The sequence below is a fragment of the Cnephaeus nilssonii genome (assembly GCF_951640355.1).
Source record: "Cnephaeus nilssonii genome assembly, chromosome: 12".
Taxonomy (NCBI): Eukaryota; Metazoa; Chordata; class Mammalia; order Chiroptera; family Vespertilionidae; genus Cnephaeus; species Cnephaeus nilssonii.
The window spans coordinates 85370124-85395310 of NC_137083.1; positions in this window are offsets into that span (position 1 = coordinate 85370124).

Genomic DNA, 25187 nt, shown 5'->3' on the forward strand with positions numbered 1-25187 from the left:
TACATTTATAATTCAGGGCCATGAGTTGGCGTCTTTGAAAGAAGCCTGCTAAGGCCATGAAGGCGGAAGTGATGATGTCACCAAGGGGGGAGGGGCCACGTGGGCAGGTTCCATTGATCCCAGGTGATCATGCTTTGGCCAGGGGACCCGCTGGGAGTGACGATGTCACCGAGGTTCGTTGTGGTGTTCGGGTTAGAGACTTGGGGTTCTGGCTAGGGTTAGGGTTACGATAAGGGTTCGGGCTGGGTAGGGTTCAGGCTCAGGTTAGGCATAGGTTTAGCGTTGGTGTCAGAGGGTTAGGGACAGGGTTACGGTCACGGTGTAGTAACGTTGGCTATTCACAACGAATGACCTTCAATCACTGGACAAATTGGAGTGTAGCACTGCGGATTTACAACTCCAGACTAGGGAAATATTGAGAAATGTGCTTCACACCCTAGGAACACATATTCCAATAGCCTGAATATCTGAACAGCACAATTTTGTCCCTGGGAAATGTTGTTCAAACAGCTGAGAACCGAGTGTGGCACTGTTTACATTTATTTTTCCCGTCCAAAGGAGTTGGCGTTTTCAGGAAAAGGTTTTGGTGAAACACTGCAAAACTCATTCTCGTAGAGGTATAGAATAGTATGAAAGTATGGAGAACACTATGAAATCAAAATGGTAGTTGGGCTAGGGTCCCAAGTAGTGTATTTTGTGTTTGTTTGTTTGTTTTTTAATATATCTTATTGACTTTGTACGGAGAGGAAAGCAGAGGGACCGAGAGCTGGAAACATATCGACCAGCTGCCTCCTCCTGCAAACACCCCCTGCCGGGGATGTGATGTGCCCGCAACCAATGGACGTGCCCTTGACCGGAATCGAACCCGGGACCCTTCAGTCCGCAGACCGACGCTCTATCCACTGAGCCAAACCGCTTTCGGCTTCTCCGAGCGGTGTTTTAACGTGCCTTTAAAAAGCCGGTATGACACCCGTGTTAAAAAGAAAACTCTCAGAGCTCAAAACAACGGACCAGGGGGATGTGTCAGAGTGACTCTAGAACTCCTGGAATACGTTTTCGAACCCGAACATCTCTACTGAATTTTGAAATACTGAGAGTCTGTAACCAAAGCGCTGTGAAAGGTAGGGTAGACTTTCAAGTGGTAATAACGGTTAAAGTGCTGGTATATTTGTTATAAACGCTGTTTCACCAAATTGGAATTCACAACGAAGGAGCTTGAGACACTGGAAGAGAGAGACCCCAACTCGGGATAATTCACAATGATAACCCAGGTTAATATCTAAGAAAGTGCTTCAGACGCTAGGAATACGGGAAGAAAGGGCCTTAATATCTGTAACGCACTGTTTCCTGACAAGGAAATCGTGCTCAAAGAACATAGAACCGAGTTGGATACTGGTTACATTTATAATTCAGGGCCATGAGTTGGCGTCTTTGAAAGAAGCCTGCTAAGGCCATGAAGGCGGAAGTGATGATGTCACCAAGGGGGGAGGGGCCACGTGGGCAGGTTCCATTGATCCCAGGTGATCATGCTTTGGCCAGGGGACCCGCTGGGAGTGACGATGTCACCGAGGTTCGTTGTGGTGTTCGGGTTAGAGACTTGGGGTTCTGGCTAGGGTTAGGGTTACGATAAGGGTTCGGGCTGGGTAGGGTTCAGGCTCAGGTTAGGCATAGGTTTAGCGTTGGTGTCAGAGGGTTAGGGACAGGGTTACGGTCACGGTGTAGTAACGTTGGCTATTCACAACGAATGACCTTCAATCACTGGACAAATTGGAGTGTAGCACTGCGGATTTACAACTCCAGACTAGGGAAATATTGAGAAATGTGCTTCACACCCTAGGAACACATATTCCAATAGCCTGAATATCTGAACAGCACAATTTTGTCCCTGGGAAATGTTGTTCAAACAGCTGAGAACCGAGTGTGGCACTGTTTACATTTATTTTTCCCGTCCAAAGGAGTTGGCGTTTTCAGGAAAAGGTTTTGGTGAAACACTGCAAAACTCATTTTCGTAGAGGTATAGAATAGTATGAAAGTATGGAGAACACTATGAAATCAAAATGGTAGTTGGGCTAGGGTCCCAAGTAGTGTATTTTGTGTTTGTTTGTTTGTTTTTTAATATATCTTATTGACTTTGTACGGAGAGGAAAGCAGAGGGACCGAGAGCTGGAAACATATCGACCAGCTGCCTCCTCCTGCAAACACCCCCTGCCGGGGATGTGATGTGCCCGCAACCAATGGACGTGCCCTTGACCGGAATCGAACCCGGGACCCTTCAGTCCGCAGACCGACGCTCTATCCACTGAGCCAAACCGCTTTCGGCTTCTCCGAGCGGTGTTTTAACGTGCCTTTAAAAAGCCGGTATGACACCCGTGTTAAAAAGAAAACTCTCAGAGCTCAAAACAACGGACCAGGGGGATGTGTCAGAGTGACTCTAGAACTCCTGGAATACGTTTTCGAACCCGAACATCTCTACTGAATTTTGAAATACTGAGAGTCTGTAACCAAAGCGCTGTGAAAGGTAGGGTAGACTTTCAAGTGGTAATAACGGTTAAAGTGCTGGTATATTTGTTATAAACGCTGTTTCACCAAATTGGAATTCACAACGAAGGAGCTTGAGACACTGGAAGAGAGAGACCCCAACTCGGGATAATTCACAATGATAACCCAGGTTAATATCTAAGAAAGTGCTTCAGACGCTAGGAATACGGGAAGAAAGGGCCTTAATATCTGTAACGCACTGTTTCCTGACAAGGAAATCGTGCTCAAAGAACATAGAACCGAGTTGGATACTGGTTACATTTATAATTCAGGGCCATGAGTTGGCGTCTTTGAAAGAAGCCTGCTAAGGCCATGAAGGCGGAAGTGATGATGTCACCAAGGGGGGAGGGGCCACGTGGGCAGGTTCCATTGATCCCAGGTGATCATGCTTTGGCCAGGGGACCCGCTGGGAGTGACGATGTCACCGAGGTTCGTTGTGGTGTTCGGGTTAGAGACTTGGGGTTCTGGCTAGGGTTAGGGTTACGATAAGGGTTCGGGCTGGGTAGGGTTCAGGCTCAGGTTAGGCATAGGTTTAGCGTTGGTGTCAGAGGGTTAGGGACAGGGTTACGGTCACGGTGTAGTAACGTTGGCTATTCACAACGAATGACCTTCAATCACTGGACAAATTGGAGTGTAGCACTGCGGATTTACAACTCCAGACTAGGGAAATATTGAGAAATGTGCTTCACACCCTAGGAACACATATTCCAATAGCCTGAATATCTGAACAGCACAATTTTGTCCCTGGGAAATGTTGTTCAAACAGCTGAGAACCGAGTGTGGCACTGTTTACATTTATTTTTCCCGTCCAAAGGAGTTGGCGTTTTCAGGAAAAGGTTTTGGTGAAACACTGCAAAACTCATTTTCGTAGAGGTATAGAATAGTATGAAAGTATGGAGAACACTATGAAATCAAAATGGTAGTTGGGCTAGGGTCCCAAGTAGTGTATTTTGTGTTTGTTTGTTTGTTTTTTAATATATCTTATTGACTTTGTACGGAGAGGAAAGCAGAGGGACCGAGAGCTGGAAACATATCGACCAGCTGCCTCCTCCTGCAAACACCCCCTGCCGGGGATGTGATGTGCCCGCAACCAATGGACGTGCCCTTGACCGGAATCGAACCCGGGACCCTTCAGTCCGCAGACCGACGCTCTATCCACTGAGCCAAACCGCTTTCGGCTTCTCCGAGCGGTGTTTTAACGTGCCTTTAAAAAGCCGGTATGACACCCGTGTTAAAAAGAAAACTCTCAGAGCTCAAAACAACGGACCAGGGGGATGTGTCAGAGTGACTCTAGAACTCCTGGAATACGTTTTCGAACCCGAACATCTCTACTGAATTTTGAAATACTGAGAGTCTGTAACCAAAGCGCTGTGAAAGGTAGGGTAGACTTTCAAGTGGTAATAACGGTTAAAGTGCTGGTATATTTGTTATAAACGCTGTTTCACCAAATTGGAATTCACAACGAAGGAGCTTGAGACACTGGAAGAGAGAGACCCCAACTCGGGATAATTCACAATGATAACCCAGGTTAATATCTAAGAAAGTGCTTCAGACGCTAGGAATACGGGAAGAAAGGGCCTTAATATCTGTAACGCACTGTTTCCTGACAAGGAAATCGTGCTCAAAGAACATAGAACCGAGTTGGATACTGGTTACATTTATAATTCAGGGCCATGAGTTGGCGTCTTTGAAAGAAGCCTGCTAAGGCCATGAAGGCGGAAGTGATGATGTCACCAAGGGGGGAGGGGCCACGTGGGCAGGTTCCATTGATCCCAGGTGATCATGCTTTGGCCAGGGGACCCGCTGGGTGTGACGATGTCACCGAGGTTCGTTGTGGTTTTCGGGTTAGAGACTTGGGGTTCTGGCTAGGGTTAGGGTTACGATAAGGGTTCGGGCTGGGTAGGGTTCAGGCTCAGGTTAGGCATAGGTTTAGCGTTGGTGTCAGAGGGTTAGGGACAGGGTTACGGTCACGGTGTAGTAACGTTGGCTATTCACAACGAATGACCTTCAATCACTGGACAAATTGGAGTGTAGCACTGCGGATTTACAACTCCAGACTAGGGAAATATTGAGAAATGTGCTTCACACCCTAGGAACACATATTCCAATAGCCTGAATATCTGAACAGCACAATTTTGTCCCTGGGAAATGTTGTTCAAACAGCTGAGAACCGAGTGTGGCACTGTTTACATTTATTTTTCCCGTCCAAAGGAGTTGGCGTTTTCAGGAAAAGGTTTTGGTGAAACACTGCAAAACTCATTTTCGTAGAGGTATAGAATAGTATGAAAGTATGGAGAACACTATGAAATCAAAATGGTAGTTGGGCTAGGGTCCCAAGTAGTGTATTTTGTGTTTGTTTGTTTGTTTTTTAATATATCTTATTGACTTTGTACGGGGAGGAAAGCAGAGGGACCGAGAGCTGGAAACATATCGACCAGCTGCCTCCTCCTGCAAACACCCCCTGCCGGGGATGTGATGTGCCCGCAACCAATGGACGTGCCCTTGACCGGAATCGAACCCGGGACCCTTCAGTCCGCAGACCGACGCTCTATCCACTGAGCCAAACCGCTTTCGGCTTCTCCGAGCGGTGTTTTAACGTGCCTTTAAAAAGCCGGTATGACACCCGTGTTATAAAGAAAACTCTCAGAGCTCAAAACAACGGACCAGGGGGATGTGTCAGAGTGACTCTAGAACTCCTGGAATACGTTTTCGAACCCGAACATCTCTACTGAATTTTGAAATACTGAGAGTCTGTAACCAAAGCGCTGTGAAAGGTAGGGTAGACTTTCAAGTGGTAATAACGGTTAAAGTGCTGGTATATTTGTTATAAACGCTGTTTCACCAAATTGGAATTCACAACGAAGGAGCTTGAGACACTGGAAGAGAGAGACCCCAACTCGGGATAATTCACAATGATAACCCAGGTTAATATCTAAGAAAGTGCTTCAGACGCTAGGAATACGGGAAGAAAGGGCCTTAATATCTGTAGCGCACTGTTTCCTGACAAGGAAATCGTGCTCAAAGAACATAGAACCGAGTTGGATACTGGTTACATTTATAATTCAGGGCCATGAGTTGGCGTCTTTGAAAGAAGCCTGCTAAGGCCATGAAGGCGGAAGTGATGATGTCACCAAGGGGGGAGGGGCCACGTGGGCAGGTTCCATTGATCCCAGGTGATCATGCTTTGGCCAGGGGACCCGCTGGGAGTGACGATGTCACCGAGGTTCGTTGTGGTGTTCGGGTTAGAGACTAGGGGTTCTGGCTAGGGTTAGGGTTACGATAAGGGTTCGGGCTGGGTAGGGTTCAGGCTCAGGTTAGGCATAGGTTTAGCGTTGGGGTCAGAGGGTTAGGGACAGGGTTACGGTCACGGTGTAGTAACGTTGGCTATTCACAACGAATGACCTTCAATCACTGGACAAATTGGAGTGTAGCACTGCGGATTTACAACTCCAGACTAGGGAAATATTGAGAAATGTGCTTCACACCCTAGGAACACATATTCCAATAGCCTGAATATCTGAACAGCACAATTTTGTCCCTGGGAAATGTTGTTCAAACAGCTGAGAACCGAGTGTGGCACTGTTTACATTTATTTTTCCCGTCCAAAGGAGTTGGCGTTTTCAGGAAAAGGTTTTGGTGAAACACTGCAAAACTCATTTTCGTAGAGGTATAGAATAGTATGAAAGTATGGAGAACACTATGAAATCAAAATGGTAGTTGGGCTAGGGTCCCAAGTAGTGTATTTTGTGTTTGTTTGTTTGTTTTTTAATATATCTTATTGACTTTGTACGGAGAGGAAAGCAGAGGGACCGAGAGCTGGAAACATATCGACCAGCTGCCTCCTCCTGCAAACACCCCCTGCCGGGGATGTGATGTGCCCGCAACCAATGGACGTGCCCTTGACCGGAATCGAACCCGGGACCCTTCAGTCCGCAGACCGACGCTCTATCCACTGAGCCAAACCGCTTTCGGCTTCTCCGAGCGGTGTTTTAACGTGCCTTTAAAAAGCCGGTATGACACCCGTGTTAAAAAGAAAACTCTCAGAGCTCAAAACAACGGACCAGGGGGATGTGTCAGAGTGACTCTAGAACTCCTGGAATACGTTTTCGAACCCGAACATCTCTACTGAATTTTGAAATACTGAGAGTCTGTAACCAAAGCGCTGTGAAAGGTAGGGTAGACTTTCAAGTGGTAATAACGGTTAAAGTGCTGGTATATTTGTTATAAACGCTGTTTCACCAAATTGGAATTCACAACGAAGGAGCTTGAGACACTGGAAGAGAGAGACCCCAACTCGGGATAATTCACAATGATAACCCAGGTTAATATCTAAGAAAGTGCTTCAGACGCTAGGAATACGGGAAGAAAGGGCCTTAATATCTGTAACGCACTGTTTCCTGACAAGGAAATCGTGCTCAAAGAACATAGAACCGAGTTGGATACTGGTTACATTTATAATTCAGGGCCATGAGTTGGCGTCTTTGAAAGAAGCCTGCTAAGGCCATGAAGGCGGAAGTGATGATGTCACCAAGGGGGGAGGGGCCACGTGGGCAGGTTCCATTGATCCCAGGTGATCATGCTTTGGCCAGGGGACCCGCTGGGTGTGACGATGTCACCGAGGTTCGTTGTGGTTTTCGGGTTAGAGACTTGGGGTTCTGGCTAGGGTTAGGGTTACGATAAGGGTTCGGGCTGGGTAGGGTTCAGGCTCAGGTTAGGCATAGGTTTAGCGTTGGTGTCAGAGGGTTAGGGACAGGGTTACGGTCACGGTGTAGTAACGTTGGCTATTCACAACGAATGACCTTCAATCACTGGACAAATTGGAGTGTAGCACTGCGGATTTACAACTCCAGACTAGGGAAATATTGAGAAATGTGCTTCACACCCTAGGAACACATATTCCAATAGCCTGAATATCTGAACAGCACAATTTTGTCCCTGGGAAATGTTGTTCAAACAGCTGAGAACCGAGTGTGGCACTGTTTACATTTATTTTTCCCGTCCAAAGGAGTTGGCGTTTTCAGGAAAAGGTTTTGGTGAAACACTGCAAAACTCATTTTCGTAGAGGTATAGAATAGTATGAAAGTATGGAGAACACTATGAAATCAAAATGGTAGTTGGGCTAGGGTCCCAAGTAGTGTATTTTGTGTTTGTTTGTTTGTTTTTTAATATATCTTATTGACTTTGTACGGGGAGGAAAGCAGAGGGACCGAGAGCTGGAAACATATCGACCAGCTGCCTCCTCCTGCAAACACCCCCTGCCGGGGATGTGCCCGCAACCAATGGACGTGCCCTTGACCGGAATCGAACCCGGGACCCTTCAGTCCGCAGACCGACGCTCTATCCACTGAGCCAAACCGCTTTCGGCTTCTCCGAGCGGTGTTTTAACGTGCCTTTAAAAAGCTGGTATGACACCCGTGTTATAAAGAAAACTCTCAGAGCTCAAAACAACGGACCAGGGGGATGTGTCAGAGTGACTCTAGAACTCCTGGAATACGTTTTCGAACCCGAACATCTCTACTGAATTTTGAAATACTGAGAGTCTGTAACCAAAGCGCTGTGAAAGGTAGGGTAGACTTTCAAGTGGTAATAACGGTTAAAGTGCTGGTATATTTGTTATAAACGCTGTTTCACCAAATTGGAATTCACAACGAAGGAGCTTGAGACACTGGAAGAGAGAGACCCCAACTCGGGATAATTCACAATGATAACCCAGGTTAATATCTAAGAAAGTGCTTCAGACGCTAGGAATACGGGAAGAAAGGGCCTTAATATCTGTAACGCACTGTTTCCTGACAAGGAAATCGTGCTCAAAGAACATAGAACCGAGTTGGATACTGGTTACATTTATAATTCAGGGCCATGAGTTGGCGTCTTTGAAAGAAGCCTGCTAAGGCCATGAAGGCGGAAGTGATGATGTCACCAAGGGGGGAGGGGCCACGTGGGCAGGTTCCATTGATCCCAGGTGATCATGCTTTGGCCAGGGGACCCGCTGGGAGTGACGATGTCACCGAGGTTCGTTGTGGTGTTCGGGTTAGAGACTAGGGGTTCTGGCTAGGGTTAGGGTTACGATAAGGGTTCGGGCTGGGTAGGGTTCAGGCTCAGGTTAGGCATAGGTTTAGCGTTGGGGTCAGAGGGTTAGGGACAGGGTTACGGTCACGGTGTAGTAACGTTGGCTATTCACAACGAATGACCTTCAATCACTGGACAAATTGGAGTGTAGCACTGCGGATTTACAACTCCAGACTAGGGAAATATTGAGAAATGTGCTTCACACCCTAGGAACACATATTCCAATAGCCTGAATATCTGAACAGCACAATTTTGTCCCTGGGAAATGTTGTTCAAACAGCTGAGAACCGAGTGTGGCACTGTTTACATTTATTTTTCCCGTCCAAAGGAGTTGGCGTTTTCAGGAAAAGGTTTTGGTGAAACACTGCAAAACTCATTTTCGTAGAGGTATAGAATAGTATGAAAGTATGGAGAACACTATGAAATCAAAATGGTAGTTGGGCTAGGGTCCCAAGTAGTGTATTTTGTGTTTGTTTGTTTGTTTTTTAATATATCTTATTGACTTTGTACGGAGAGGAAAGCAGAGGGACCGAGAGCTGGAAACATATCGACCAGCTGCCTCCTCCTGCAAACACCCCCTGCTGGGGATGTGATGTGCCCGCAACCAATGGACGTGCCCTTGACCGGAATCGAACCCGGGACCCTTCAGTCCGCAGACCGACGCTCTATCCACTGAGCCAAACCGCTTTCGGCTTCTCCGAGCGGTGTTTTAACGTGCCTTTAAAAAGCCGGTATGACACCCGTGTTAAAAAGAAAACTCTCAGAGCTCAAAACAACGGACCAGGGGGATGTGTCAGAGTGACTCTAGAACTCCTGGAATACGTTTTCGAACCCGAACATCTCTACTGAATTTTGAAATACTGAGAGTCTGTAACCAAAGCGCTGTGAAAGGTAGGGTAGACTTTCAAGTGGTAATAACGGTTAAAGTGCTGGTATATTTGTTATAAACGCTGTTTCACCAAATTGGAATTCACAACGAAGGAGCTTGAGACACTGGAAGAGAGAGACCCCAACTCGGGATAATTCACAATGATAACCCAGGTTAATATCTAAGAAAGTGCTTCAGACGCTAGGAATACGGGAAGAAAGGGCCTTAATATCTGTAACGCACTGTTTCCTGACAAGGAAATCGTGCTCAAAGAACATAGAACCGAGTTGGATACTGGTTACATTTATAATTCAGGGCCATGAGTTGGCGTCTTTGAAAGAAGCCTGCTAAGGCCATGAAGGCGGAAGTGATGATGTCACCAAGGGGGGAGGGGCCACGTGGGCAGGTTCCATTGATCCCAGGTGATCATGCTTTGGCCAGGGGACCCGCTGGGAGTGACGATGTCACCGAGGTTCGTTGTGGTGTTCGGGTTAGAGACTTGGGGTTCTGGCTAGGGTTAGGGTTACGATAAGGGTTCGGGCTGGGTAGGGTTCAGGCTCAGGTTAGGCATAGGTTTAGCGTTGGGGTCAGAGGGTTAGGGACAGGGTTACGGTCACGGTGTAGTAACGTTGGCTATTCACAAAGAATGACCTTCAATCACTGGACAAATTGGAGTGTAGCACTGCGGATTTACAACTCCAGACTAGGGAAATATTGAGAAATGTGCTTCACACCCTAGGAACACATATTCCAATAGCCTGAATATCTGAACAGCACAATTTTGTCCCTGGGAAATGTTGTTCAAACAGCTGAGAACCGAGTGTGGCACTGTTTACATTTATTTTTCCCGTCCAAAGGAGTTGGCGTTTTCAGGAAAAGGTTTTGGTGAAACACTGCAAAACTCATTTTCGTAGAGCTATAGAATAGTATGAAAGTATGGAGAACACTATGAAATCAAAATGGTAGTTGGGCTAGGGTCCCAAGTAGTGTATTTTGTGTTTGTTTGTTTGTTTTTTAATATATCTTATTGACTTTGTACGGAGAGGAAAGCAGAGGGACCGAGAGCTGGAAACATATCGACCAGCTGCCTCCTCCTGCAAACACCCCCTGCCGGGGATGTGATGTGCCCGCAACCAATGGACGTGCCCTTGACCGGAATCGAACCCGGGACCCTTCAGTCCGCAGACCGACGCTCTATCCACTGAGCCAAACCGCTTTCGGCTTCTCCGAGCGGTGTTTTAACGTGCCTTTAAAAAGCCGGTATGACACCCGTGTTAAAAAGAAAACTCTCAGAGCTCAAAACAACGGACCAGGGGGATGTGTCAGAGTGACTCTAGAACTCCTGGAATACGTTTTCGAACCCGAACATCTCTACTGAATTTTGAAATACTGAGAGTCTGTAACCAAAGCGCTGTGAAAGGTAGGGTAGACTTTCAAGTGGTAATAACGGTTAAAGTGCTGGTATATTTGTTATAAACGCTGTTTCACCAAATTGGAATTCACAACGAAGGAGCTTGAGACACTGGAAGAGAGAGACCCCAACTCGGGATAATTCACAATGATAACCCAGGTTAATATCTAAGAAAGTGCTTCAGACGCTAGGAATACGGGAAGAAAGGGCCTTAATATCTGTAACGCACTGTTTCCTGACAAGGAAATCGTGCTCAAAGAACATAGAACCGAGTTGGATACTGGTTACATTTATAATTCAGGGCCATGAGTTGGCGTCTTTGAAAGAAGCCTGCTAAGGCCATGAAGGCGGAAGTGATGATGTCACCAAGGGGGGAGGGGCCACGTGGGCAGGTTCCATTGATCCCAGGTGATCATGCTTTGGCCAGGGGACCCGCTGGGAGTGACGATGTCACCGAGGTTCGTTGTGGTGTTCGGGTTAGAGACTTGGGGTTCTGGCTAGGGTTAGGGTTACGATAAGGGTTCGGGCTGGGTAGGGTTCAGGCTCAGGTTAGGCATAGGTTTAGCGTTGGTGTCAGAGGGTTAGGGACAGGGTTACGGTCACGGTGTAGTAACGTTGGCTATTCACAACGAATGACCTTCAATCACTGGACAAATTGGAGTGTAGCACTGCGGATTTACAACTCCAGACTAGGGAAATATTGAGAAATGTGCTTCACACCCTAGGAACACATATTCCAATAGCCTGAATATCTGAACAGCACAATTTTGTCCCTGGGAAATGTTGTTCAAACAGCTGAGAACCGAGTGTGGCACTGTTTACATTTATTTTTCCCGTCCAAAGGAGTTGGCGTTTTCAGGAAAAGGTTTTGGTGAAACACTGCAAAACTCATTTTCGTAGAGGTATAGAATAGTATGAAAGTATGGAGAACACTATGAAATCAAAATGGTAGTTGGGCTAGGGTCCCAAGTAGTGTATTTTGTGTTTGTTTGTTTGTTTTTTAATATATCTTATTGACTTTGTACGGAGAGGAAAGCAGAGGGACCGAGAGCTGGAAACATATCGACCAGCTGCCTCCTCCTGCAAACACCCCCTGCCGGGGATGTGCCCGCAACCAATGGACGTGCCCTTGACCGGAATCGAACCCGGGACCCTTCAGTCCGCAGACCGACGCTCTATCCACTGAGCCAAACCGCTTTCGGCTTCTCGGAGCGGTGTTTTAACGTGCCTTTAAAAAGCCGGTATGACACCCGTGTTATAAAGAAAACTCTCAGAGCTCAAAACAACGGACCAGGGGGATGTGTCAGAGTGACTCTAGAACTCCTGGAATACGTTTTCGAACCCGAACATCTCTACTGAATTTTGAAATACTGAGAGTCTGTAACCAAAGCGCTGTGAAAGGTAGGGTAGACTTTCAAGTGGTAATAACGGTTAAAGTGCTGGTATATTTGTTATAAACGCTGTTTCACCAAATTGGAATTCACAACGAAGGAGCTTGAGACACTGGAAGAGAGAGACCCCAACTCGGGATAATTCACAATGATAACCCAGGTTAATATCTAAGAAAGTGCTTCAGACGCTAGGAATACGGGAAGAAAGGGCCTTAATATCTGTAACGCACTGTTTCCTGACAAGGAAATCGTGCTCAAAGAACATAGAACCGAGTTGGATACTGGTTACATTTATAATTCAGGGCCATGAGTTGGCGTCTTTGAAAGAAGCCTGCTAAGGCCATGAAGGCGGAAGTGATGATGTCACCAAGGGGGGAGGGGCCACGTGGGCAGGTTCCATTGATCCCAGGTGATCATGCTTTGGCCAGGGGACCCGCTGGGAGTGACGATGTCACCGAGGTTCGTTGTGGTGTTCGAGTTAGAGACTTGGGGTTCTGGCTAGGGTTAGGGTTACGATAAGGGTTCGGGCTGGGTAGGGTTCAGGCTCAGGTTAGGCATAGGTTTAGCGTTGGTGTCAGAGGGTTAGGGACAGGGTTACGGTCACGGTGTAGTAACGTTGGCTATTCACAACGAATGACCTTCAATCACTGGACAAATTGGAGTGTAGCACTGCGGATTTACAACTCCAGACTAGGGAAATATTGAGAAATGTGCTTCACACACTAGGAACACATATTCCAATAGCCTGAATATCTGAACAGCACAATTTTGTCCCTGGGAAATGTTGTTCAAACAGCTGAGAACCGAGTGTGGCACTGTTTACATTTATTTTTCCCGTCCAAAGGAGTTGGCGTTTTCAGGAAAAGGTTTTGGTGAAACACTGCAAAACTCTTTTTCGTAGAGGTATAGAATAGTATGAAAGTATGGAGAACACTATGAAATCAAAATGGTAGTTGGGCTAGGGTCCCAAGTAGTGTATTTTGTGTTTGTTTGTTTGTTTTTTAATATATCTTATTGACTTTGTACGGAGAGGAAAGCAGAGGGACCGAGAGCTGGAAACATATCGACCAGCTGCCTCCTCCTGCAAACACCCCCTGCCGGGGATGTGATGTGCCCGCAACCAATGGACGTGCCCTTGACCGGAATCGAACCCGGGACCCTTCAGTCCGCAGACTGAGCCAAACCGCTTGCGCCTTCTCCGAGCGGCGTTTTAACGTGCCTTTAAAAAGCCGGTATGACACCCGTGTTAAAAAGAAAACTCTCAGAGCTCAAAACAACGGACCAGGGGGATTTGTCAGAGTGACTCTAGAACTCCTGGAATACGTTTTCGAACCCGAACATCTCTACTGAATTTTGAAATACTGAGAGTCTGTAACCAAAGCGCTGTGAAAGGTAGGGTAGACTTTCAAGTGGTAATAACGGTTAAAGTGCTGGTATATTTGTTATAAACGCTGTTTCACCAAATTGGAATTCACAACGAAGGAGCTTGAGACACTGGAAGAGAGAGACCCCAACTCGGGATAATTCACAATGATAACCCAGGTTAATATCTAAGAAAGTGCTTCAGACGCTAGGAATACGGGAAGAAAGGGCCTTAATATCTGTAACGCACTGTTTCCTGACAAGGAAATCGTGCTCAAAGAACATAGAACCGAGTTGGATACTGGTTACATTTATAATTCAGGGCCATGAGTTGGCGTCTTTGAAAGAAGCCTGCTAAGGCCATGAAAGCGGAAGTGATGATGTCACCAAGGGGGGAGGGGCCACGTGGGCAGGTTCCATTGATCCCAGGTGATCATGCTTTGGCCAGGGGACCCGCTGGGAGTGACGATGTCACCGAGGTTCGTTGTGGTGTTCGCGTTAGAGACTTGGGGTTCTGGCCAGGGTTAGGGTTACGATAAGGGTTCGGGCTGGGTAGGGTTCAGGCTCAGGTTAGGCATAGGTTTAGGGTTGGGGACAGACGGTTAGGGACAGGGTTACGGTCACGGTGTAGTAACGTTGGCTATTCACAACGAATGAGCTTCAATCACTGGACAAATTGGAGTGTAGCACTGCGGATTTACAACTCCAGACTAGGGAAATATTGAGAAATGTGCTTCACACACTAGGAACACATATTCCAATAGCCTGAATATCGGAACTGCACAATTTTGTCCCTGGGAAATGTTGTTCAAACAGCTGAGAACCGAGTGTGGCACTGTTTACATTTATTTTTCCCGTCCAAAGGAGTTGGCGTTTTCAGGAAAAGGTTTTGGTGAAACACTGCAAAACTCATTTTCGTAGAGCTATAGAATAGTATGAAAGTATGGAGAACCCTATGAAATCAAAATGGTAGTTGGGCTAGGGTCCCAAGTAGTGTATTTTGTGTTTGTTTGTTTGTTTTTTAATATATCTTATTGACTTTGTACGGAGAGGAAAGCAGAGGGACCGAGAGCTGGAAACATATCGACCAGCTGCCTCCTCCTGCAAACACCCCCTGCCGGGGATGTGATGTGCCCGCAACCAATGGACGTGCCCTTGACCGGAATTGAACCCGGGACCCTTCAGTCCGCAGACCGACGCTCTATCCACTGAGCCAAACCGCTTTCGGCTTCTCCGAGCGGTGTTTTAACGTGCCTTTAAAAAGCCGGTATGACACCCGTGTTAAAAAGAAAACTCTCAGAGCTCAAAACAACGGACCAGGGAGATGTGTCAGAGTGACTCTAGAACTCCTGGAATACGTTTTCGAACCCGAACATCTCTACTGAATTTTGAAATACTGAGAGTCTGTAACCAAAGCGCTGTGAAAGGTAGGGTAGACTTTCAAGTGGTAATAACGGTTAAAGTGCTGGTATATTTGTTATAAACGCTGTTTCACCAAATTGGAATTCACAACGAAGGAGCTTGAGACACTGGAAGAGAGAGACCCCAACTCGGGATAATTCACAATGATAACCCAGGTTAATATCTAAGAAAGTGCTTCAGACGCTAGGAATACGGGAAGAAAGGGCCTTAATATCTGTAACGCACTGTTTCCTGACAAGGAAATCGTGCTCAAAGAACATAGAACCGAGTTGGATACTGGTTACATTTATAATTCAGGGCCATGAGTTGGCGTCTTTGAAAGAAGCCTGCTAAGGCCATGAAGGCGGAAGTGATGATGTCACCAAGGGGGGAGGGGCCACGTGGGCAGGTTCCATTGATCCCAGGTGATCATGCTTTGGCCAGGGGACCCGCTGGGAGTGACGATGTCACCGAGGTTCGTTGTGGTGTTCGGGTTAGAGACTTGGGGTTCTGGCTAGGGTTAGGGTTACGATAAGGGTTCGGGCTGGGTAGGGTTCAGGCTCAGGTTAGGCATAGGTTTAGCGTTGGTGTCAGAGGGTTAGGGACAGGGTTACGGTCACGGTGTAGTAACGTTGGCTATTCACAACGAATGACCTTCAATCACTGGACAAATTGGAGTGTAGCACTGCGGATTTACAACTCCAGACTAGGGAAATATTGAGAAATGTGCTTCACACCCTAGGAACACATATTCCAATAGCCTGAATATCTGAACAGCACAATTTTGTCCCTGGGAAATGTTGTTCAAACAGCTGAGAACCGAGTGTGGCACTGTTTACATTTATTTTTCCCGTCCAAAGGAGTTGGCGTTTTCAGGAAAAGGTTTTGGTGAAACACTGCAAAACTCATTTTCGTAGAGGTATAGAATAGTATGAAAGTATGGAGAACACTATGAAATCAAAATGGTAGTTGGGCTAGGGTCCCAAGTAGTGTATTTTGTGTTTGTTTGTTTGTTTTTTAATATATCTTATTGACTTTGTACGGAGAGGAAAGCAGAGGGACCGAGAGCTGGAAACATATCGACCAGCTGCCTCCTCCTGCAAACACCCCCTGCCGGGGATGTGATGTGCCCGCAACCAATGGACGTGCCCTTGACCGGAATCGAACCCGGGACCCTTCAGTCCGCAGACTGAGCCAAACCGCTTGCGCCTTCTCCGAGCGGCGTTTTAACGTGCCTTTAAAAAGCCGGTATGACACCCGTGTTAAAAAGAAAACTCTCAGAGCTCAAAACAACGGACCAGGGGGATTTGTCAGAGTGACTCTAGAACTCCTGGAATACGTTTTCGAACCCGAACATCTCTACTGAATTTTGAAATACTGAGAGTCTGTAACCAAAGCGCTGTGAAAGGTAGGGTAGACTTTCAAGTGGTAATAACGGTTAAAGTGCTGGTATATTTGTTATAAACGCTGTTTCACCAAATTGGAATTCACAACGAAGGAGCTTGAGACACTGGAAGAGAGAGACCCCAACTCGGGATAATTCACAATGATAACCCAGGTTAATATCTAAGAAAGTGCTTCAGACGCTAGGAATACGGGAAGAAAGGGCCTTAATATCTGTAACGCACTGTTTCCTGACAAGGAAATCGTGCTCAAAGAACATAGAACCGAGTTGGATACTGGTTACATTTATAATTCAGGGCCATGAGTTGGCGTCTTTGAAAGAAGCCTGCTAAGGCCATGAAAGCGGAAGTGATGATGTCACCAAGGGGGGAGGGGCCACGTGGGCAGGTTCCATTGATCCCAGGTGATCATGCTTTGGCCAGGGGACCCGCTGGGAGTGACGATGTCACCGAGGTTCGTTGTGGTGTTCGCGTTAGAGACTTGGGGTTCTGGCCAGGGTTAGGGTTACGATAAGGGTTCGGGCTGGGTAGGGTTCAGGCTCAGGTTAGGCATAGGTTTAGGGTTGGGGACAGACGGTTAGGGACAGGGTTACGGTCACGGTGTAGTAACGTTGGCTATTCACAACGAATGAGCTTCAATCACTGGACAAATTGGAGTGTAGCACTGCGGATTTACAACTCCAGACTAGGGAAATATTGAGAAATGTGCTTCACACACTAGGAACACATATTCCAATAGCCTGAATATCGGAACTGCACAATTTTGTCCCTGGGAAATGTTGTTCAAACAGCTGAGAACCGAGTGTGGCACTGTTTACATTTATTTTTCCCGTCCAAAGGAGTTGGCGTTTTCAGGAAAAGGTTTTGGTGAAACACTGCAAAACTCATTTTCGTAGAGCTATAGAATAGTATGAAAGTATGGAGAACCCTATGAAATCAAAATGGTAGTTGGGCTAGGGTCCCAAGTAGTGTATTTTGTGTTTGTTTGTTTGTTTTTTAATATATCTTATTGACTTTGTACGGAGAGGAAAGCAGAGGGACCGAGAGCTGGAAACATATCGACCAGCTGCCTCCTCCTGCAAACACCCCCTGCCGGGGATGTGATGTGCCCGCAACCAATGGACGTGCCCTTGACCGGAATTGAACCCGGGACCCTTCAGTCCGCAGACCGACGCTCTATCCACTGAGCCAAACCGCTTTCGGCTTCTCCGAGCGGTGTTTTAACGTGCCTTTAAAAAGCCGGTATGACACCCGTGTTAAAAAGAAAACTCTCAGAGCTCAAAACAACGGACCAGGGGGATGTGTCAGAGTGACTCTAGAACTCCTGGAATACGTTTTCGAACCCGAACATCTCTACTGAATTTTGAAATACTGAGAGTCTGTAACCAAAGCGCTGTGAAAGGTAGGGTAGACTTTCAAGTGGTAATAACGGTTAAAGTGCTGGTATATTTGTTATAAACGCTGTTTCACCAAATTGGAATTCACAACGAAGGAGCTTGAGACACTGGAAGAGAGAGACCCCAACTCGGGATAATTCACAATGATAACCCAGGTTAATATCTAAGAAAGTGCTTCAGACGCTAGGAATACGGGAAGAAAGGGCCTTAATATCTGTAACGCACTGTTTCCTGACAAGGAAATCGTGCTCAAAGAACATAGAACCGAGTTGGATACTGGTTACATTTATAATTCAGGGCCATGAGTTGGCGTCTTTGAAAGAAGCCTGCTAAGGCCATGAAGGCGGAAGTGATGATGTCACCAAGGGGGGAGGGGCCACGTGGGCAGGTTCCATTGATCCCAGGTGATCATGCTTTGGCCAGGGGACCCGCTGGGAGTGACGATGTCACCGAGGTTCGTTGTGGTGTTCGGGTTAGAGACTTGGGGTTCTGGCTAGGGTTAGGGTTACGATAAGGGTTCGGGCTGGGTAGGGTTCAGGCTCAGGTTAGGCATAGGTTTAGCGTTGGTGTCAGAGGGTTAGGGACAGGGTTACGGTCACGGTGTAGTAACGTTGGCTATTCACAACGAATGACCTTCAATCACTGGACAAATTGGAGTGTAGCACTGCGGATTTACAACTCCAGACTAGGGAAATATTGAGAAATGTGCTTCACACCCTAGGAACACATATTCCAATAGCCTGAATATCTGAACAGCACAATTTTGTCCCTGGGAAATGTTGTTCAAACAGCTGAGAACCGAGTGTGGCACTGTTTACATTTATTTTTCCCGTCCAAAGGAGTTGGCGTTTTCAGGAAAAGGTTTTGGTGAAACACTGCAAAACTCATTTTCGTAGAGGTATAGAATAGTATGAAAGTATGGAGAACACTATGAAATCAAAATGGTAGTTGGGCTAGGGTCCCAAGTAGTGTATTTTGTGTTTGTTTGTTTGTTTTTTAATATATCTTATTGACTTTGTACGGAGAGGAAAGCAGAGGGACCGAGAGCTGGAAACATATCGACCAGCTGCCTCCTCCTGCAAACACCCCCTGCCGGGGATGTGATGTGCCCGCAACCAATGGACGTGCCCTTGACCGGAATCGAACCCGGGACCCTTCAGTCCGCAGACTGAGCCAAACCGCTTGCGCCTTCTCCGAGCGGCGTTTTAACGTGCCTTTAAAAAGCCGGTATGACACCCGTGTTAAAAAGAAAACTCTCAGAGCTCAAAACAACGGACCAGGGGGATTTGTCAGAGTGACTCTAGAACTCCTGGAATACGTTTTCGAACCCGAACATCTCTACTGAATTTTGAAATACTGAGAGTCTGTAACCAAAGCGCTGTGAAAGGTAGGGTAGACTTTCAAGTGGTAATAACGGTTAAAGTGCTGGTATATTTGTTATAAACGCTGTTTCACCAAATTGGAATTCACAACGAAGGAGCTTGAGACACTGGAAGAGAGAGACCCCAACTCGGGATAATTCACAATGATAACCCAGGTTAATATCTAAGAAAGTGCTTCAGACGCTAGGAATACGGGAAGAAAGGGCCTTAATATCTGTAACGCACTGTTTCCTGACAAGGAAATCGTGCTCAAAGAACATAGAACCGAGTTGGATACTGGTTACATTTATAATTCAGGGCCATGAGTTGGCGTCTTTGAAAGAAGCCTGCTAAGGCCATGAAAGCGGAAGTGATGATGTCACCAAGGGGGGAGGGGCCACGTGGGCAGGTTCCATTGATCCCAGGTGATCATGCTTTGGCCAGGGGACCCGCTGGGAGTGACGATGTCACCGAGGTTCGTTGTGGTGTTCGCGTTAGAGACTTGGGGTTCTGGCCAGGGTTAGGGTTACGATAAGGGTTCGGGCTGGGTAGGGTTCAGGCTCAGGTTAGGCATAGGTTTAGGGTTGGGGACAGACGGTTAGGGACAGGGTTACGGTCACGGTGTAGTAACGTTGGCTATTCACAACGAATGAGCTTCAATCACTGGACAAATTGGAGTGTAGCACTGCGGATTTACAACTCCAGACTAGGGAAATATTGAGAAATGTGCTTCACACACTAGGAACACATATTCCAATAGCCTGAATATCGGAACTGCACAATTTTGTCCCTGGGAAATGTTGTTCAAACAGCTGAGAACCGAGTGTGGCACTGTTTACATTTATTTTTCCCGTCCAAAGGAGTTGGCGTTTTCAGGAAAAGGTTTTGGTGAAACACTGCAAAACTCATTTTCGTAGAGCTATAGAATAGTATGAAAGTATGGAGAACCCTATGAAATCAAAATGGTAGTTGGGCTAGGGTCCCAAGTAGTGTATTTTGTGTTTGTTTGTTTGTTTTTTAATATATCTTATTGACTTTGTACGGAGAGGAAAGTAGAGGGACCGAGAGCTGGAAACATATCGACCAGCTGCCTCCTCCTGCAAACACCCCCTGCCGGGGATGTGATGTGCCCGCAACCAATGGACGTGCCCTTGACCGGAATCGAACCCGGGACCCTTCAGTCCGCAGACTGAGCCAAACCGCTTGCGCCTTCTCCGAGCGGCGTTTTAACGTGCCTTTAAAAAGCCGGTATGACACCCGTGTTAAAAAGAAAACTCTCAGAGCTCAAAACAACGGACCAGGGGGATTTGTCAGAGTGACTCTAGAACTCCTGGAATACGTTTTCGAACCCGAACATCTCTACTGAATTTTGAAATACTGAGAGTCTGTAACCAAAGCGCTGTGAAAGGTAGGGTAGACTTTCAAGTGGTAATAACGGTTAAAGTGCTGGTATATTTGTTATAAACGCTGTTTCACCAAATTGGAATTCACAACGAAGGAGCTTGAGACACTGGAAGAGAGAGACCCCAACTCGGGATAATTCACAATGATAACCCAGGTTAATATCTAAGAAAGTGCTTCAGACGCTAGGAATACGGGAAGAAAGGGCCTTAATATCTGTAACGCACTGTTTCCTGACAAGGAAATCGTGCTCAAAGAACATAGAACCGAGTTGGATACTGGTTACATTTATAATTCAGGGCCATGAGTTGGCGTCTTTGAAAGAAGCCTGCTAAGGCCATGAAGGCGGAAGTGATGATGTCACCAAGGGGGGAGGGGCCACGTGGGCAGGTTCCATTGATCCCAGGTGATCATGCTTTGGCCAGGGGACCCGCTGGGAGTGACGATGTCACCGAGGTTCGTTGTGGTGTTCGGGTTAGAGACTTGGGGTTCTGGCTAGGGTTAGGGTTACGATAAGGGTTCGGGCTGGGTAGGGTTCAGGCTCAGGTTAGGCATAGGTTTAGCGTTGGTGTCAGAGGGTTAGGGACAGGGTTACGGTCACGGTGTAGTAACGTTGGCTATTCACAACGAATGACCTTCAATCACTGGACAAATTGGAGTGTAGCACTGCGGATTTACAACTCCAGACTAGGGAAATATTGAGAAATGTGCTTCACACCCTAGGAACACATATTCCAATAGCCTGAATATCTGAACAGCACAATTTTGTCCCTGGGAAATGTTGTTCAAACAGCTGAGAACCGAGTGTGGCACTGTTTACATTTATTTTTCCCGTCCAAAGGAGTTGGCGTTTTCAGGAAAAGGTTTTGGTGAAACACTGCAAAACTCATTTTCGTAGAGGTATAGAATAGTATGAAAGTATGGAGAACACTATGAAATCAAAATGGTAGTTGGGCTAGGGTCCCAAGTAGTGTATTTTGTGTTTGTTTGTTTGTTTTTTAATATATCTTATTGACTTTGTACGGAGAGGAAAGCAGAGGGACCGAGAGCTGGAAACATATCGACCAGCTGCCTCCTCCTGCAAACACCCCCTGCCGGGGATGTGATGTGCCCGCAACCAATGGACGTGCCCTTGACCGGAATCGAACCCGGGACCCTTCAGTCCGCAGACTGAGCCAAACCGCTTGCGCCTTCTCCGAGCGGCGTTTTAACGTGCCTTTAAAAAGCCGGTATGACACCCGTGTTAAAAAGAAAACTCTCAGAGCTCAAAACAACGGACCAGGGGGATTTGTCAGAGTGACTCTAGAACTCCTGGAATACGTTTTCGAACCCGAACATCTCTACTGAATTTTGAAATACTGAGAGTCTGTAACCAAAGCGCTGTGAAAGGTAGGGTAGACTTTCAAGTGGTAATAACGGTTAAAGTGCTGGTATATTTGTTATAAACGCTGTTTCACCAAATTGGAATTCACAACGAAGGAGCTTGAGACACTGGAAGAGAGAGACCCCAACTCGGGATAATTCACAATGATAACCCAGGTTAATATCTAAGAAAGTGCTTCAGACGCTAGGAATACGGGAAGAAAGGGCCTTAATATCTGTAACGCACTGTTTCCTGACAAGGAAATCGTGCTCAAAGAACATAGAACCGAGTTGGATACTGGTTACATTTATAATTCAGGGCCATGAGTTGGCGTCTTTGAAAGAAGCCTGCTAAGGCCATGAAAGCGGAAGTGATGATGTCACCAAGGGGGGAGGGGCCACGTGGGCAGGTTCCATTGATCCCAGGTGATCATGCTTTGGCCAGGGGACCCGCTGGGAGTGACGATGTCACCGAGGTTCGTTGTGGTGTTCGCGTTAGAGACTTGGGGTTCTGGCCAGGGTTAGGGTTACGATAAGGGTTCGGGCTGGGTAGGGTTCAGGCTCAGGTTAGGCATAGGTTTAGGGTTGGGGACAGACGGTTAGGGACAGGGTTACGGTCACGGTGTAGTAACGTTGGCTATTCACAACGAATGAGCTTCAATCACTGGACAAATTGGAGTGTAGCACTGCGGATTTACAACTCCAGACTAGGGAAATATTGAGAAATGTGCTTCACACACTAGGAACACATATTCCAATAGCCTGAATATCGGAACTGCACAATTTTGTCCCTGGGAAATGTTGTTCAAACAGCTGAGAACCGAGTGTGGCACTGTTTACATTTATTTTTCCCGTCCAAAGGAGTTGGCGTTTTCAGGAAAAGGTTTTGGTGAAACACTGCAAAACTCATTTTCGTAGAGCTATAGAATAGTATGAAAGTATGGAGAACCCTATGAAATCAAAATGGTAGTTGGGCTAGGGTCCCAAGTAGTGTATTTTGTGTTTGTTTGTTTGTTTTTTAATATATCTTATTGACTTTGTACGGAGAGGAAAGCAGAGGGACCGAGAGCTGGAAACATATCGACCAGCTGCCTCCTCCTGCAAACACCCCCTGCCGGGGATGTGATGTGCCCGCAACCAATGGACGTGCCCTTGACCGGAATTGAACCCGGGACCCTTCAGTCCGCAGACCGACGCTCTATCCACTGAGCCAAACCGCTTTCGGCTTCTCCGAGCGGTGTTTTAACGTGCCTTTAAAAAGCCGGTATGACACCCGTGTTAAAAAGAAAACTCTCAGAGCTCAAAACAACGGACCAGGGGGATGTGTCAGAGTGACTCTAGAACTCCTGGAATACGTTTTCGAACCCGAACATCTCTACTGAATTTTGAAATACTGAGAGTCTGTAACCAAAGCGCTGTGAAAGGTAGGGTAGACTTTCAAGTGGTAATAACGGTTAAAGTGCTGGTATATTTGTTATAAACGCTGTTTCACCAAATTGGAATTCACAACGAAGGAGCTTGAGACACTGGAAGAGAGAGACCCCAACTCGGGATAATTCACAATGATAACCCAGGTTAATATCTAAGAAAGTGCTTCAGACGCTAGGAATACGGGAAGAAAGGGCCTTAATATCTGTAACGCACTGTTTCCTGACAAGGAAATCGTGCTCAAAGAACATAGAACCGAGTTGGATACTGGTTACATTTATAATTCAGGGCCATGAGTTGGCGTCTTTGAAAGAAGCCTGCTAAGGCCATGAAGGCGGAAGTGATGATGTCACCAAGGGGGGAGGGGCCACGTGGGCAGGTTCCATTGATCCCAGGTGATCATGCTTTGGCCAGGGGACCCGCTGGGAGTGACGATGTCACCGAGGTTCGTTGTGGTGTTCGGGTTAGAGACTTGGGGTTCTGGCTAGGGTTAGGGTTACGATAAGGGTTCGGGCTGGGTAGGGTTCAGGCTCAGGTTAGGCATAGGTTTAGCGTTGGTGTCAGAGGGTTAGGGACAGGGTTACGGTCACGGTGTAGTAACGTTGGCTATTCACAACGAATGACCTTCAATCACTGGACAAATTGGAGTGTAGCACTGCGGATTTACAACTCCAGACTAGGGAAATATTGAGAAATGTGCTTCACACCCTAGGAACACATATTCCAATAGCCTGAATATCTGAACAGCACAATTTTGTCCCTGGGAAATGTTGTTCAAACAGCTGAGAACCGAGTGTGGCACTGTTTACATTTATTTTTCCCGTCCAAAGGAGTTGGCGTTTTCAGGAAAAGGTTTTGGTGAAACACTGCAAAACTCATTTTCGTAGAGGTATAGAATAGTATGAAAGTATGGAGAACACTATGAAATCAAAATGGTAGTTGGGCTAGGGTCCCAAGTAGTGTATTTTGTGTTTGTTTGTTTGTTTTTTAATATATCTTATTGACTTTGTACGGAGAGGAAAGCAGAGGGACCGAGAGCTGGAAACATATCGACCAGCTGCCTCCTCCTGCAAACACCCCCTGCCGGGGATGTGATGTGCCCGCAACCAATGGACGTGCCCTTGACCGGAATCGAACCCGGGACCCTTCAGTCCGCAGACTGAGCCAAACCGCTTGCGCCTTCTCCGAGCGGCGTTTTAACGTGCCTTTAAAAAGCCGGTATGACACCCGTGTTAAAAAGAAAACTCTCAGAGCTCAAAACAACGGACCAGGGGGATTTGTCAGAGTGACTCTAGAACTCCTGGAATACGTTTTCGAACCCGAACATCTCTACTGAATTTTGAAATACTGAGAGTCTGTAACCAAAGCGCTGTGAAAGGTAGGGTAGACTTTCAAGTGGTAATAACGGTTAAAGTGCTGGTATATTTGTTATAAACGCTGTTTCACCAAATTGGAATTCACAACGAAGGAGCTTGAGACACTGGAAGAGAGAGACCCCAACTCGGGATAATTCACAATGATAACCCAGGTTAATATCTAAGAAAGTGCTTCAGACGCTAGGAATACGGGAAGAAAGGGCCTTAATATCTGTAACGCACTGTTTCCTGACAAGGAAATCGTGCTCAAAGAACATAGAACCGAGTTGGATACTGGTTACATTTATAATTCAGGGCCATGAGTTGGCGTCTTTGAAAGAAGCCTGCTAAGGCCATGAAAGCGGAAGTGATGATGTCACCAAGGGGGGAGGGGCCACGTGGGCAGGTTCCATTGATCCCAGGTGATCATGCTTTGGCCA